We start from the raw sequence: 17036 nt of genomic DNA on the forward strand, positions 1-17036 counted from the left end.
ATTTGGACCCAAAACCAACAAAACAAAGTATACAGCAGCCTTGTAACCAGGTAAAGAATCAAAGCAAAAAGTAGAGAAGTGCAGATCCTTCTCCCACATCTCATCTAGGTGAGTATAAAGAAGTATTTTTAGGCATGCAATATAAATACACTTGACTTAAAATGAAGATTTTTGAAAGTAGTCAAATATTATACAGTAGTTAAGTGGAGCAAGTTTAGAAAAGCTAAATATTTTTTTTAAACATGAAGCACCATGTTTGCAGGAAATAATGCATTATCATTTGATACACTACTATCACTTTTTCTTTCCTAAAATTTTAGCTTGGGTTTTCCAAGGACATGAGACTCAAAGCAAAGAGATTCTCAAGCACACCTAGCAATGCTATAGACATTTTTCTAAGTCTTACTTCTCATGGATGAACGTCTTAAAATAGGATTGAGCTGGTAAATTATAGATGGACCTCACCTGAAAACTACTCCACAGAACAGGGGTATTCAGAGCTGGGATTTGAATCCAACACATCTCTATTATAATATATTCATATTTTTAATTTACCTTCTTTCTCATCTGACAGACTTTGGTGGGAGGTGGGGGGAGTTAAATCCTGATTGATCAAGCTATTAGCAAAGATAGTCAATGAAACAACCAAATGCCCAAGCATCCCTAGAAATCTGACTGCCAGAAGCTGGGACTGGATGACAGGGAATGGATCACTCAATAATTGCGTTGCTCTGTTCATTCCCTATGAAGCATCTAGCATTGGCCACTGTTGGAAGACAGGCTACTGGGATGGATAGACAATAGGTCTGACCCCGAATGGCCATTATTATGTTCTTATGAACTATTTGTTCATAAATTTAACTTTATGTAGATACTGTATATTATAAACAGGCATTATTCTCTTTCATTATTTTCCTACTAGTCTACTAATAATAATTCATTAAACTCTGAATGGAGCAAATACATGACAAGGATTGTTAATGTTACTCTTCTAGGTTTTTGGATTCTAAAAGTAAATACATTTCATATTCCTGGTTACTTTTTCACAGGAGAAATTGATTAGAATTAACGTTGTCACTGTACACATAAGAGTTCTACTATAATAATGTAGCCATATTATCTACTATGATATTTGTGACATATTAACATGTGACATGCTCCATTGAGGAATCACAGGATCACCAAGAAAAGTGAAAATATCCCACATTGCTGTTTAGCCTGAAATGCAATCAGATTTCTGCTCCTGAGTGTATTTCTAAAGCATAATCAGATACTGTACTACATTTGATAAAATTATGGGAACTTCTGATGGCTGTTTGGCAGCCTATGTGAATTGAGACTAGGGTCCCAGTCTCCGTGGTGCTGAAACTGGGGGTGTTGCTGCACCCACTGGCTTGAATCAGTGACAACAAATACTACTCCTGGGGGAATTCTGCCCCACTGCACATGCACAGAATTTATGTCCCCCAGTAGATTTCTTTGTTTCCCCTCAGAAAAATGACTTTCTGACAAGGAAACAAAGGGAAGCCACAAAAGTAGTCATGCAACCCTCCCCATAAGTATGTTTCGGGTGCCCAGGACAGCCGGCAGAGAGGTAAATCACTATGGGACAGGGATGGGAGTGGGGAAGACATGAGTGGTGGCTCCTACCCTGCGCCAAGCTCAGCTGCTAGTCCCGGCTGGGCTGGAGAGGACAGGACTTCCTCTTCCCCTGCATGGCATCCGAGGCCAGGTCAGACCCACCCCCAGATTTATCTCCAGGCTGTAGGATGGTCTGCAAACTTCCCCACCCCAGCACTTCCTGTACCCATCACTCCTCAGCTGCAGGGGGAAGGATCACTGTACAGGGAGCTGCTCCCCCATCCGTCCAACCCCCGTGCATCCAGAACCCCTCATACACAGACCTTCCCACCGAGCCTCACCCACCCCACACCCAGAAACCCCCACCTCAAGAGCCCCACTCCCCGTGAACCTGGACCACCCCGACGAGTCACCCACACCTGGATCACCAACCTACCGAGCCCCAAACAGCCCCACCTGGATCCCAACCTCACTGAGCCCCACTCCCCCAGCATCTGGCTCCCCTTTTGAGCCCCCCACAATCAGATCCCCAGCCACCTTCTCCTGGACCCACCCTGCAGCATCCCATTACCGTTGCACCCAGAACCTCACAACAAGCCCCTGGAAATCCAGATTCCCCCCGCACCCAGATCCCCCACTGAGCTGCCCGCACCCAGATTGCTCCACACAGAACCCTCTCAATTGACACTTGGATCCCCCCACACTAAGCCCCTCCACTCTTGGATCCTGCCTTGCTGAGCCTGCCTGCCCACACCTGGTGCATATGGCACAGAGGGCAGGGCTCTAAGGTTTTTCTGGGGCAGGCCAGGTACTTACACTGTGTCAGGGTTGGGTGCAGCCTCACCCTACATCCATGTCCTGGGGCAGGATGGGGAGCTGCATAGTGATCTCCCACCTCTGTGCAGCCACTGTGCTGTGCTCCCCAATCCATGCTGGAGCCTCCACATTTATTTGACAAATAAAATTTACAGAATTTTAAGATATTGTATGCAGAATTTTAATTTTTTGGCACCAAATTTTTAATTCTTTGGCGCAGAATGTCCTCAGGAGTAAAACACCCCCACTATAAAAATTGTTCCAGCACCTCTGCCCAGTCCAGTTCCTGGTGGAGCTGCACCTACTGCCCTAAACCACCACCACAAATGGCACTGTTGCTGGCAATCAGAGCAGAGTCAAGGACTAATGGGCTACGGATTCTGAACTATCCTCTTCACACCAGATATGTTCCTCCACAATCAGGGCTGAGGCACTTCGCACACTGGCAGATAAAATGGGGAGGCTTTCACTGTGCTGCCCCTGCTAGATCTGTGGGGTGAATAAAGTACTTTATTCTCTAGACCAGTCAATCAGGCACCACTCACCAGCATGAAACACACTATAAAATGTAACAGTAATCTGATTATATACAAAGTTGTTAAATAACTAGTTGTATGCTATACAACGTGTTCATGGTTATTAGCATCTCACCATGGCTGCTATGACAATTTGCTCTGCAATTAATTTCATTCACTGTGGAATAGCCTTTGTGATGCTTAAAAGGTTTTAAAACTATGGAAAATCATGTGATGAGAAAGAAACAAATTTAACATTTCTAAGTGCATTTAATTCCAAAATATCTGAAAAAATCCATTGTAGGCATCTTAAATTATAAAGCCAGTATTTTAAATTGGAGTAGGTGATTTGGTGCATTTAAATCTTGCTCCAATCCCAATAATTATTAAGACTGAGTTTGAGAATGTACATACTTTTAAAGACTATAAGTAATGCTTATATCTCTACCATTATGGCTGTGAGATCTCTTTAGAAAAAAAGACAGTTACAGTGCTTGTGTCCATTTTCTTTTAATTCTTCCAATTCTTTCAATTAAGTGTGTGTTCACATTTCTTTAAAAAAAAAAAAAGATAGGGGAAATTCCTGCAAATTCTTCCTCACATGAATAGCCTCTTTGAAGTCAACTCTCATGAGCTAAAACTACTCATGTAAGCAAGCATTTGCAAGATTAAGCCTGGCATAGTCTGTTTGAAAATTAAACTCTCAGTTGTGCCTGCACTGGGATTGGGAAGAAGCACATTCAGTGATTGCCAAAGGTATTGTGCCTGCCAAAGGTATAATACTTCTAGAAGCCTGCGGGGGGGGGAGAGCAAGGGGAAGGATACCCCTTGCTACAATTGAACCACAGGTATAATCAGCCCTTCACCAATGCAGCCATCCACCAATGCAGCCTTCACCAATGCAGCTAAATCAGAGGCCTCCCCACTCTGCCCACTCAAAATTTAGGCTGTATGTCTGCACCCTTGAATGGCACATTTTGGATCATAATAAATATCAAATGCATTAAATCTAAAAGATTACTATTAGTGCCAAAATGTTTTCATTCCCCTTTATTTGAATTTCCATATGTTTCCCACTCTCGAATTCATAAAGAATGTTCAATCTGTTATATTGTTCTTTGAGATCAAAGAACGTGTCTAGATTTTGTAACAAAATACGAGATTTTGTTCACTGTCCATCAGCTATTAAAACCAGGTATAATACATTGCACATCCTCAAAAATACCAAATTAATTAATTTATGGTGTTAAGCCAGGTGAATAATAAAATCATAATGACTTGACACAGTGGCTGAAATTACATCCAAATGCATGGAGAGGTGTATGAAGCAAGACCACAGTTGGGCTTTAATTTACATAGTGTGACAAAGCTCTGTCTTTGTCTCTGTTTGTCCTGTGTTTCCTGGCAGATTTCGCTAGCCTCGGAGGCTCACTGTGACCCTCCACATAGCCCTTCTCTCTCTCTAAAGGCAAGAGTCACAGTCTCTGTTGTCTCCCAGTCTCAGCGATTAATCGGGGAGAGGGGAAGCCCGGGCCAGCCCCCTACTCCGGGCTCCAGCTCAGGGACCCTAATAGTAGCAGCTATGGTAGCTGACTTTTTGGAAATAGGATGTGTACAATTCCCTGGGCCACTTCCCCACAGCAGCCTTCACTCAATATTTCCTTCACTGTTACCTCAGGGCCTCCTTCCTTGTGCCTGATATGGATTTGTACTGCTTAGTTCCTCCAACAGCATCGCTTCCTCCTACAGCTCCTGACATGCGCACCTCACTGACTAACTGGGAGGCTTTTAACTAGTTCCAACCAGCCCTTGATTGTCTTCAGGTGTCCCAGTCAACCTAGCTATCTCCGATACTTTCTAGAAGGATCTAATTGGCCCCAGGTTTCTTGATTAACCTGGAGCAACTGCCATTTGGTTACCATGGTACCAGGGATTTGTTTAGCCTGGGGCTAACATACCTGTTCCTCACTACTTTACTAGAGCCATTTGGCCTTGCCCTGTCACATATCCCCCACCCTCTGCTCAACACCATAAAGTTGGGCAACTGGGGACGCCAGGCAGTGTGCTTGTGACAGACCATCAGCGTTGCCATGGTGGCATCCAGCCCTGTGCCATATGCAGAACTGGAACAGTTGGAGGATAAGAACCACCTGGTGACCCTTGCATTCTTTTCCTTATTCTGCTGCATCCACTAGAGGGGTGCATGGTCCGTCACAAGAGTAAATCGCTGGCCTAAGAGGTAATAATGCAGTGTTTCCATGGCCCATTTGACAGCAAGGCACTCTCTCTCAACTACTGTGTACTTCTGTTTTCTTGGGAGCAGCTTTCTGCTTAGGTAGAGGATCGGATGTTCTTCTCCAACCATTTGCGAGAGAACCACCCCCAACCCCACCTCAGAAGCATCGGTTTGTAAAATAAATTCCTTGTTAAATTCCGGGGCTATGAGTATGGGGTCATTACAGAGGGCCGTCCGAAGGTCTATGAATGCCCCCTCTGCTGCATCGGTCCACTTCACCATGTCTGGACCTCGGGCCTTCACCAGGTCCGTTAGGGGACTTGCCCTAGTGACAAAGTGGGGAATAGAACCTCGGTAGTAGCCTACCATGCCTGGGAAAGCGCGGACCTGCTTCTTTCAGGTCGGCCAGGGCCAGTTTTGAATCATCTCTAGCTTATTTGTTTGGGGCTTCACTATGAGCTTGCCTACAATATATCCCAGGTACCTCGCCTCTGCTAGCCCTATGGCACATTTAGAGGGATTAGCGGTGAGGCTAGCCCGCCTTAAAGTACTCAGTACTGCCTCAACTTTCTCCAAGTGGGTTCCCCAGTGTGGCGTATAGATGATGACATCATCTAGGTATGCGGCTGCATAACTAGTATGGAGGCGCAGCAGCTTATCCATGAGGTGCTGGAATGTGGCCGGGGCCCCATGTAGCCCAAAACGGAGGACAGTGTACTGGAATAGCCCGTCCGGGATGGAGAACACTGTCTTTTCATTAGCTTCTTTGGTCAGGGGAATCTGCCAATACCCTTTTGTCAGATCCAGTGTAGTCAAGAATCAGGCACTACCCTGTCGGTCAACCAGTTCGTCGATGCGTGGTATGGAATATGCGTCAAATTGGGATTCTTCATTCAGTCGGCGAAAGTCATTACAGAATCTCGTGGTACCATCAGGTTTAGGCACTAGAATGACTGGACTGGACCACTGACTAAGATTCTTCAATAATCCCTAATTCTAACATTCTCTTTACTTCGGCCTTGATTTCTTCTCTTTTGGCTGCTGGGATTCACTAGGGTCTCAATGTTACCTTGTCTCCAGGGATCATGTGGATACGGTGATAGGTCTCAGTCGTCCACCCTGGTTTTGTAGAGAACAAATCTTGGTTGCGATTAAACATGGCGGCTGCCTCGATCTTTTGGATCGGCTTCAAGTCGGGTGATATCCTCACTTGCTTGTGTACGTTATCCGCCTGGGGAAGGTCTCCTGGGTGACTAAGCACGTCTCTCGATTGGGCCAAGGTTTTAGAAGATTAATGTGGTAAATTTGCTCCAGTTTCCTGCGGCCTGGGTGCCGCACCTTATAGTTCACCTCTCCCACCGCTTCGATCGCTTCGTAGGATCCCTGCCACTGGGCCAACAGTTAACTTTCTGCTTTGGGCACCAGGACCATTACTTGATCCCCTGGTTGGAACCGCTGAAGCTTTGCTTGGTGATTATAATGGGTTCGTTGGGTCTCCTGTGCTTTCTTCAAGTGTTCCCATACAATGGGAGTAACTTGGGCTATCCGATCCCTCATCTGCAGTACATGCTCAACTACGTTCCTTCTAGGATTTGGCTCCTCTTCCCAGACTTCTCTGGCTATATCCAATATGCCCCAGGGGAGGCGCCCGTACAGTAGTTTGAATGGAGAGAAACCAGTGGAGGCTTGTGGAAACTCCCGGATGACGAACATAAGGTAAGGCAATAGGGTATCCCAATCTTTCCCATCCCAGCTCACTACTTTCCTGATCATGCCCTTGAGGGTGCTATTGAACCTTCCACAAGGCCATCTGTTTGCGGGTGGTATACAGAGGTCTGTAGGGCTTGTACGTGGAGCAACGAACAGAGATCTTTCATCAACCTGGACAAGAAAGGTGTCCCTTGATCAGTCAATATCTCTTTGGGTAGCCCAATCCTGGAAAAAATCTGTACTAGCTCCTTAGCTATTGTCTTGGAAGCCATGTTGTGTAGGGGGACAGCTTCCAGGTATCAGGTTGCATCATCTAGCACAACAAGCACATGTTGGTGTCCCCTATCTGTCTTCTCTAGGGACCCAACCAGATCCATGGCTATGTGTTCAAATGGTACCTCTATTATTGGAAGAGGTATCAAAGGGGCCCGCAAGTGTGGGCGAGGGCTATGTAGCTGACACTCTGGACAAGAGGTGCAGTATCGCCGGACATCTTCGTGTACTCCTGGCCAGAAGAACCTCTGCAGGATCCGTGCCTGGGTTTTCTCTACCCCTAGGTGTCCTCCAAATAGGTGACTGTGGGTGAGGCTCAATATGGCTTTTTGAAGTTTTTGTGGCACCACAAGTTGATGTATCTCTTTCTCCTCCATTTGCACCACGTGGTACAGGAGATCTTTCTTCACTATAAAGTAAGATCCTGGACCCTCCCATCCACGGGTATCCCATCTATCTCAGCCACCTCTTTCCTGATGTTATCATATCTAGGGTCCTCCGCCTAGTCCCGCCTGAAAGGCTCTCTCCCAAGACTAACCTGCCCGAGCTCCAAGGGGCTGGCTTGCTGCCGTCATGGCTGGGGCCAGCCTCCGGCTCACCTTCCGTGGTGGTAGTTTCTCTGATGGCTGCTCATGTCTATCTGCCTACTAGGGCGGTCTTCTGGCCCTGGGTCAGGATCCGGGTTCCCAAAGCTTTCACAGCCTTCCTCTCTTTTTTTGTCTGGGTCTTTTAGGGGGCTGAGAGCAGATCCTGAGAAATCTCAGCAAACATCGGGGGTTGACATTCCCTCAGTGACAAGTCACTGCCATCAGGGTCCCCACCTCCCTCCAGCCTCTGCGGGGGAAGTAAATTATCAAACCCTGAATAGTCCCTCCCAATGACTACAGGATATGGGAGTTTAGGAACTATGCCCACTGTCACTCAATGGGGTTCCCGTGAACCTCTGTCTCCACCGGGATGGTGGGGTAATGGCTCACAGCTCCATGCACGCATGTCACTGCTAAGTGTTATGCTTGTAGCAGCTGGCTACTTTTTATCAGCTTACCCAATATAAGGGTGATAGCACTCCCAGCGTCCACAAGCGCTGTTGTCTCTGCTCCATTTATTCTCACTGGTCTGGTGTAGTTATGCGGGGCTAATGCAATGCCTGCAAGGTGGATTAAGGAGCACGAGACTTCCCAATCTCCCAAGTTACATTGCATAGGCTCCTTGGTACTGGGACACTGATGCTATGTGTCCCACTCCCCACATGCATAACATCTATAATTGCTTCTAATCATTCCCCTATCACGGGGGCTAGGGGGTTTAGTCCCAGGGTTCCCCCCACTCAGGCCAATCTCTTCTTTCTGGGGTCCCTGCTGGTTTTCAGCCCCTCCTTTCTTCCACCTAGGACTCCCCAGGGGTTTGGCTGCCCAACCTTCCAGGGTTGGGGTTGGATGCTTTCTTTGAAAGGGGCCTTCTTTGGGTAGTTGGGTCAATTTCCTGGCTGTCATGCGTCTTTCTACCAGGGTGATCATCTCGTCATAGGTGGATGGATCATTCTGGCCTACCCATTTGTGGAGATCTGGTGGCAGTCCTCACATGTAATGGTCCATGATCAGGGTCTCTAAAATCTCCTCTGGGCTGCACACCTTGGGCTATAACCGCTTCCACGCAAGGTGGATGAGGTCGAATACCTGGGACCTCGGGGGTTTGTTCTTCTGGTACTTCCATTCATTGAACCGCTGGGCTTGTACCACTGCTGTCACCCCAATCGTGCTAGGATCTCTGCCTTCAGCTGGGTATAGTCAGTGGGGTCCGTTGCAGGCAAGTCAAAGTAGGCCTTCTGGGCCTCTCTGCACAAAAAAGGGGCACGAATGCTGGCCCACTGCTCCTGGGGCACATCTCACGCTGAGCAGTCCTTTCAAATGAGAGGAGATATGCCTCTACGTCATCTCCTGACATCATCTTTGGCAGACAACCAGTGGCCCTCAGCGTTCGTGTCCCATCGGACCCCCAGGCCTGGGTGGTGAGGATCTTCAGCTGGTCCACTACCTCTCACAAGAGGGCATGATCTTGGGTCACCTGGCCCATTAATAATTGATTGGTTTCCTGCTGTAGCTGCATAGACTCCTATTGCGCCACTGCCTGTACTCAGGTGGCCTCCTGCTTGGCTGTAGTGGATTGTATCAGAGGTCTTACCACCTCCTTCATTTGGTACAAAGCAAACAAAATAGAAACAAATCCAAAACCCCAGTGCATTTTTTTTTAAAACCTCTTTCTTCCGCCACACTCTGAATGATAATCCCACAACTGACACCAGTTGTGACAAAGTTCTGTCCTTGTCTCCGTGGGTCCCACGTTTCCTGGTGGATTTCGCTAGCCTCAGAGGCACACTGTGACTCTCCATGTAGCCCTTCTCTCTCTAGAAGCAAGGGTCACAACTTACTGAGCCATTTTCATCATAAGCCAGCAGGGTCAGGAGAAGCAACCCTCCCTCACACAGTCTCTGTTGTCTCCCAGTCTCAGTGATTAATCAGGGAGGGGAGTGGGGGAGCCCAGGCCAGCCCCCTACTCCAGGCTCCAGCTCATGGACCCTAATAGTAGCAGCTATGGTAGCTGACTTTTTGGAAATAGGACGTGTACAATTCCCTGGGCCACTTCCCCACAGCAGCCCTCACTCAATATTTCCTTCACTGTTCCTTCAGGGCCTCCTTCCTTGTGCCTGATATGGATTTGTACTGCTTAGTTCCTCCAACAGCGTGGCTTCCTCCTACAGCTCCTGACACGCGTGCCTCACTGACTAACTGGGAGGCTTTTAACTAGTTCCAGCCAGCCCTTGATAGGTGTTCCAATCAACCTAGCTGAAGCCAATCTCCACTGCTTTGTAGAAGGATCTTAATTTGCCCCAGGTGTCTTGATTAACCTGGAGCAACTGCCAGTTGGTTACCATGGTACCAGGGATTTGTTTAGCGGCTAACATACCTGTTCCTCACTACTTTACTATAGCCCTGTCACAATAGGTAAATTGAAATATGCAAATACATCGGAATTTCATAGTTTTTGCCTATTTCCACACAGGTTCTGTAAGACACAATCTTGAAAATCAGTTCTTCCCATCTAACCAAAAAGTTTTAATTTCCTTTTGATTATGTTCTTTTTTTCTCCTCTTTTTTTACCTTGTGCTATCAACATAATGACTCTTTAAATTCATTCTCCAAAATTTCTTCAAGTCCCAGAAATTTTGTAATAACCATTGCTACTCACAGCAAAAATGTAAAACAGACATTTTCAATAATAAAACCACTAATCAATGGTTTCAAGAGTGAGTATTGATTTTGGGTGCCTTTGTTTTTGGTGTTCAAATCGAGAGACCAAAAGCAGGCTCAATTTTCATGAAGTGTACAGCCTCTACCTTCTGGAAATCAGGGCCCTTTAAGATGCTGGAGCTGGTCACCCAAAAACTAAATGGTCCAAGATCATTTATATTTTGGAAAATATTAGCCAGGGAATTTGATTTCTTAGAACTCACAGGATAAAATTTATTATTTTTATACATTTGGACAACTGCCTGTGTATGCATGAAAATATTTTAGTCCTCACTGTGTCACAAATTCCAGCACACAATTGTTTCACTGACAGCACACACTGGAAGGATGTTATTTGTTAGTCACTATTCGCTATGCTCTTGTTTAAAATACTTCAGACATCTGACCAGGGAGCTCAAATAATATCATGTATTGTAGAGTAACCAACCACATAAGACTAAGCAAACAGTTTCAGTGTGAGCAACTGGTGGATGATCCGCAGTCTGAACATTATTGATCCAAATTATTCAGCAATGAAATTTATAAATTTGAAGAAAATCAGGATCAGTTCACAAATGCGTCTAACCACACAAATCCAGAATTTTTAACAGATGTTATCTGTAAATAAGAATAGGCTGGAGCAAGCTCTAACCACCACCACTGAAACATTTCTGTCACTTTCCTTTGTCATAGATCTACAATAAAGGTATAGAAAATAATGAAACTGGGGAAAAAACATAAAAGCAAAAGATTTACTGTAACAGATCTAACCACTGTCCAACTTGTGTGGCATCCTGCATACAGCAATGACCAATCCCTTATGGTTTATGGAAAGGCAAATGCAAAATAGGTCCTAAGTGAGCTAGTTTCTCACATTTCAAAAGGGTTGTTGAAGCTTGTGACTTTACGGAGAGACTGGGTGGCTAAAGTTATGCACTTAAATCCACAATGTGAACAGAGTTGCCGAGCACAGATCACTCTCTTAGGCATGGTGTGATCTCATCATCTCTGATAAAAAAACAGGCCAACTTTCATCTAAATACAATGGATCACATCGTCAGCTGATGCAAATCATCTTAGTTTGATTGAAGCCAATAGAGCTACATCGATTTATTCTAGCTGTGGATCTGGCCTAATGTTTTAGTTCTTGATTTGCAAAGTTAGTCCATCTTCTTCTGCTTCCCACTCCCAACCCTGACTAGATACACATTGACACAACAACACATACTCCAAGTACACATTAATAAGTATTGGCAGATTTAAAGCTTACTTTGAATCCTGAGAGCTTGATTAAAGACAGCAATTCTGCAAGCTTTTTCAGGTAAGCATAGAGAAACCTGTTCACTAGACCTTAAGTCTCTGGGGAACAAGATACAGGAGCTACTCTGGTTCAATTAATTTTACTTAAGATGCCTAATTTGGTGGACTGTGGATGCCCACTCACATTATTGATTTGATTTTACTTCTTAAAATATATGTTAAAGTTAGATTGATAATTAACAATGAGACAGCCTAGATTCAGGTAGAACATATAACAATGCATACGTAACTTTGATGTGGCACACAATTAAGGGAAATGACCATAGTTTTTAAAAATGGTGAAATATACCCATTTACTATCATCAATAACAGCAGTAGCATCATAGCGCCAAGGAGTGCCTGTCATGGATCAGGACCCCACTGTGGTAGGTGCTGTACAAACACAGAAAATGACAATTCCTGTCCCAAAAAACAATCTGGTCATATATGTTTCTGTTATCTAGCTGTGATATTCAAACTGAAGTGTATAAAAGGTGCTAGAAAACACTATTATGTTAGGAATTATATAGCTTGCTCAGATATAAATAGCTATTCTTGATAAGTGAAATTCACCCACATTGGTCCTATGTACCAATTAAGACCTCAAAATAGGGCTTATGAGGGATTTATATGGTACACAGGACATGTGCAGGTCCTTTGAACTGGGATGAATTTCACCTCATCTGACTTACCCAGCAGCCATTTTTACTATGCCACCAGAATTATTTCTACTTATATAAATTCCCTGATTAGTGAAGTCAAGTATGACACCATTTTATTTTTCAAAAAAAATAAAATAATAATCTATTTGAAAGACTCCCTACATTAAATATACCTGCCATTGCATCTGGGCCACTAAATATCACTATTCATTAACATACAGCTCTGAATCAAACTTTTTCAGTTCACTGCTTGTGAGAAGGCATTCATCAGGTGCTGTGCCATGCTACATGTAAATGCATTGAGAAAGTAATTTTTTAATGCTTGAGCAGTTCTGTCATCCTGAATGACTTCATTTCACATCTCATCTTGTATAATGTTCTAGCTTCTTTCTTTTTTCTCTTGCATTTAAAGACTTAGAAAACTTCTGCAGTTGTATTCAACATCTTTTGCTTTATTTCAAAGGTATAGAGGGAAATTTTCAAAGGTACAAAACACATGTAGGTGCACAACCCTAATTAGACATCAGTGGAAGATAGATGCCTAACTCCTTTTTGTGCTTTTGAAAATCTCCCCCGTGGTGTATATGTATTACAAACATGTATGCACCTGAGATTGTTCATACACATTTAGCACTTCAAAAGCACACTCTGCCCTCCCTGAATTTAATAGCTTAATATCCAAACTATGACAAGCTAACCATTTAGCATCTTTTCATGAAAAATATATTGATTGTTGGAAAGCTAATTGGTCAAAAATAAATACATGTACAGCTTTGCAGAGTTTCCTGTTTGCAACCTGGGAAAGGCCATCCAGGGATCACAAATCAGAAGATTAGAAAACCTAAAGTGGTCAACAAATGACAATCGATTGAAGGAGTTGTTACTGCCTGATTCAATGGAGTACTCTGACTTGATGACTTCCAGTCTTCTTTATAATGTTAAAAACAGTGAGCTATTCCAGCAGTAATTGACAAATTAAGAAAAACTCATTCTCACTCTGTCAGAAAATTAGATTTGTGACTATTTATAGGTCCCTAGCCAGAAACTGTACCCATAAATGCTGTTAAGGGTGACTACCATATTTTCCCCCCTCTCTCACCGGAGCCTCAACCTGGAACTAGAGTCACCCAGGATTTAAAGTAAATGAAATTTTGTAAGCCCTCCAATTGGGAATAGCTAAAGCTATTAGCACTGTCAGCATGTTCCTTGTACTTTAAATAAAAAAGGAAGGAAAGCTTTTGGTCCTCTGAGACTAGACATTGTAGCCCTTGGTTAATTACTGCCATATGGGGTGCCATTGATAAGGGGGGGAGATTAAACAGAATAAGCACTACAAAATGACATATCAGATCTTTTGTTCTTATTTGTTTTGCCCCTTCTAGAAATAGAAATATGTATTTTCCATAGAGCACTGTACGTCAGAAATATGCCAGTAATGTCAGGGAATGGACTACTTAGACTTAAAATCAAACTCTCTTCTCAGAGAAAGGTTCTTTTAGATTTAGTCTCACAATGATTTTTTTACTTAGCCGTATTTTGTTTTATATCTGCCACTTCACAACATTGCTGTTGTGATGCTACTACTTCTGCCAGCTAACATAAAAAAGAAGCTTTAAAATCAATACAAGCAATTTTACAAAGTGTACTTTTCTTTCAAACAGCCTTCTGTTTCAGTCCATAATCTACTGTGTGCTCTTTTTGAAGATCCTGTAAAGAGGATGCCTGCTAGGTTTCCTTTCAGATTTCTTCCATTACAATTCCAAATCTACATTTCTGCCTTTACACAAAATTAATTCTGTCCTTTTCCTACAGAGTAGGGCTGAAGCTACTGTAATGAGAATTTATTTACAATGTAAAACAGGAATCAGATAATAAATAAAACATTAATTGTGCCATGATTCTGAAACCCTGACAGTCACATTGAGCTTACTTACTTATTCACACAGTTAGTTCCACTGAACTCAATAGAGTTCAGACACACACGTCTGATAAAGGTTCAAACTCCAAGGTCCTGCATGGCAACCCAAGCTGTGTGATTAGTCCCACTCAAAGTTAACAGGTTGTTTGCCTACAGAAGTATTCTTTAATGTGAATAAGGATTGTACAATTGCTTTTTCCCACTCCTGTGCTCTGTTAGTGATATTTTTAGCAATTGTATCTTTAGGAAAGAAACACAGCATACTTAGTATAAAGAAAGAGAAAAATAAGTGTAAAGGAAAATAGTAATGCTTAGATGTAATAGAGATCATAATCATTTAGTTATGCACTATATGAATAAAATCATCTCATGCAGTGGCCCAGTACAAGGCCTATACATCATTTCATTACCCATTTACACACTAGTTGAGAATTTAAGTGGCACCCAGGCCTTATGTTAGCCATGTTGCCAGGGATGAACTTACCTATTAAGACTATATGAATGAAACCCTGAACTTTTGAAAATACCAATACAATAATTACACGACTGGGGTCTCTTCATTAACATCATCATTATAGAGAAAATGTGCTGACAATGTCCCTTGTGTTGACATACCTTTGTGACAAAGGAAGTGTTACTCTGCAGAAGAATGACTGAGATATGATGTGCTTAAAATGAAAACCCCTTTTGCAACAGTGAAACATTATGGGAAGCTGGGGAAATGTGCTCATTTTACTTTTTTTTTCTTAATAATTTCCAGGGTACTATCTGTGCATGCTGTAAGTATAGTAATAATCTACTCAGTACCCCCAGTGTGATTGGGTCTGTATAAACAAAAAGGAAAATACTGTCCCTCCCTAAAGAGATTACAGTCCATATCAAACTCTACACTTTGTGATATACCTGTTAAGGGTCCAGACTTGGGTCCCTGTCCTTCACATGAGAGCAAGGGATGAAAAGAGGGAGGAAATCTCGAGTGACAGTGTCATTTTTCTCCTATAAAACAGTTCACATTCAACTGATTACCACTTAGATTAAATCAACCTATCGCTAACAAAAATGTCATTCTAACAGATAATGAAACACTCCAGACTGTAGTCATTCACCTGCTGGCAACACTTCCCTTCTCAGAAACTATTGGGAAGAATTCTTCTCTCTGATCCTTTTCTCCCAAGCACTTTTACTCCTACATTTACTGTTCATCTTTGTTTAGCTGGATAGTAGCTCTAGTTTCGCAACATCCTGTGTCAATGTCTTTGAGAATACCTTCAGCGTGTTTATTGTATTCATTTTAATTTTTTTCAAAGATTAACAATTCTCATTAATTTTGTTATGTAATGTTGCAGCTGTTTGCTTAATTGTGGATAATTTACTTCATTTTTCAAAAATGATTTAAACAACAATCATTAAGGACTTACACATTTTTGCAGATGATTATTTATTTTATTAAATGTTATTTTCAAAATGTTGGGGGTAATAATACACTTTGCCTTTTGATTTATTTTCCAGTAACTTACAATTTACAGGGGGCATCCCCAAGTTTTGTGAAAGATCAGTAAGATTTCCTGTAAAGGTCTCTATCATGTTCTGTTAACATTTCTTGTAGTTACTGAGCAAAGAGATCGTAAGAAACAGCTCTACACTGTGAGCAGAAATCACTGGGCCAAAAACAGTCTCCACTTCAGCTGAGTTTCATGGATGTAAATGAGGACAGAACCTGGACTGAAATGATTTTTTAAATCACAATGCTACGCTTCTGGTATGAACGTTTCTGCTCAACAATTACATAAAAAATACATTGAACAAAATACAGACCTTTCTATTGCCTGTTTGACCTGATGAAAGCTTTTGAGATAGTCAGCTGGCCTTGTACTGGGAAGGTCTTGGGTCCTGAGAAAATTTGGATGCCTGGATAAAATGGCCACCATTATCCAGCAGCTGCATAATGGCAGGATTGGAGAAGACTGTACAGAGGGATTATTCTCCAATTCTTTTGACAATCTGAATGGTGTTAAAGAGGAGTGCTCATCTCATCACTGTTTCAAATTTTCATTAGTGTCAACAGAATTATCTTATTATGTGCTCTCCATGCAGAGTATTATCACGTTTGAATGCACAAACAAAAGGAGACAGAACTCTTACTAGAGGGCTAGATCTTGATTCACCTGTATGATAAGACTGTCTAGGTTAACTGGCCAGTGTGTAAGGGAAGACTTCGGTGGCATAGAGCTGACATAGTAGATCCTACACCACTTCCTGATCCTGGCCACCAGCACAGGATTCATGGATAGGGAAAAGGAGACATGGTCATGGAATCCCAATGAGTCACTGTATGCTATTGCCGTATCAATAACCAATGAATTTTACAGCAGCCCTTAGGCTGTTCTAATTTATGTTGGAGTCTGTCCCAGGGCCCAGACGGCTCCAAGATCAGAAAGGAAAATCATCACACAGACCCTCCGTTTCCTCTCCCCCAACCCGCACACACAATCCAGCAGTTTCCTGACAAGCACCCCTCAGAGAGATCAGACAATTTGAGGGCTAGTGTGTGTGGAGGACTGTGCATTTGTATCTCACTCTGAAGAAGGCCTGCTCATAGTGAAATCTCATTCTATTTCCTCTGCAAACTTAGGTTTGAGAACTAGCATTTCAAACACTGCCATATAGCTCAGCCTGCACCTAAATGCACAGTGAGCAAACATTAGGATTAATGGCCTAGTGCTAAATGAAGCGACAACA

The sequence above is a fragment of the Natator depressus genome, chromosome 8 (genome assembly GCF_965152275.1).
Source record: "Natator depressus isolate rNatDep1 chromosome 8, rNatDep2.hap1, whole genome shotgun sequence".
NCBI classification, from domain to species: Eukaryota; Metazoa; Chordata; order Testudines; family Cheloniidae; genus Natator; species Natator depressus.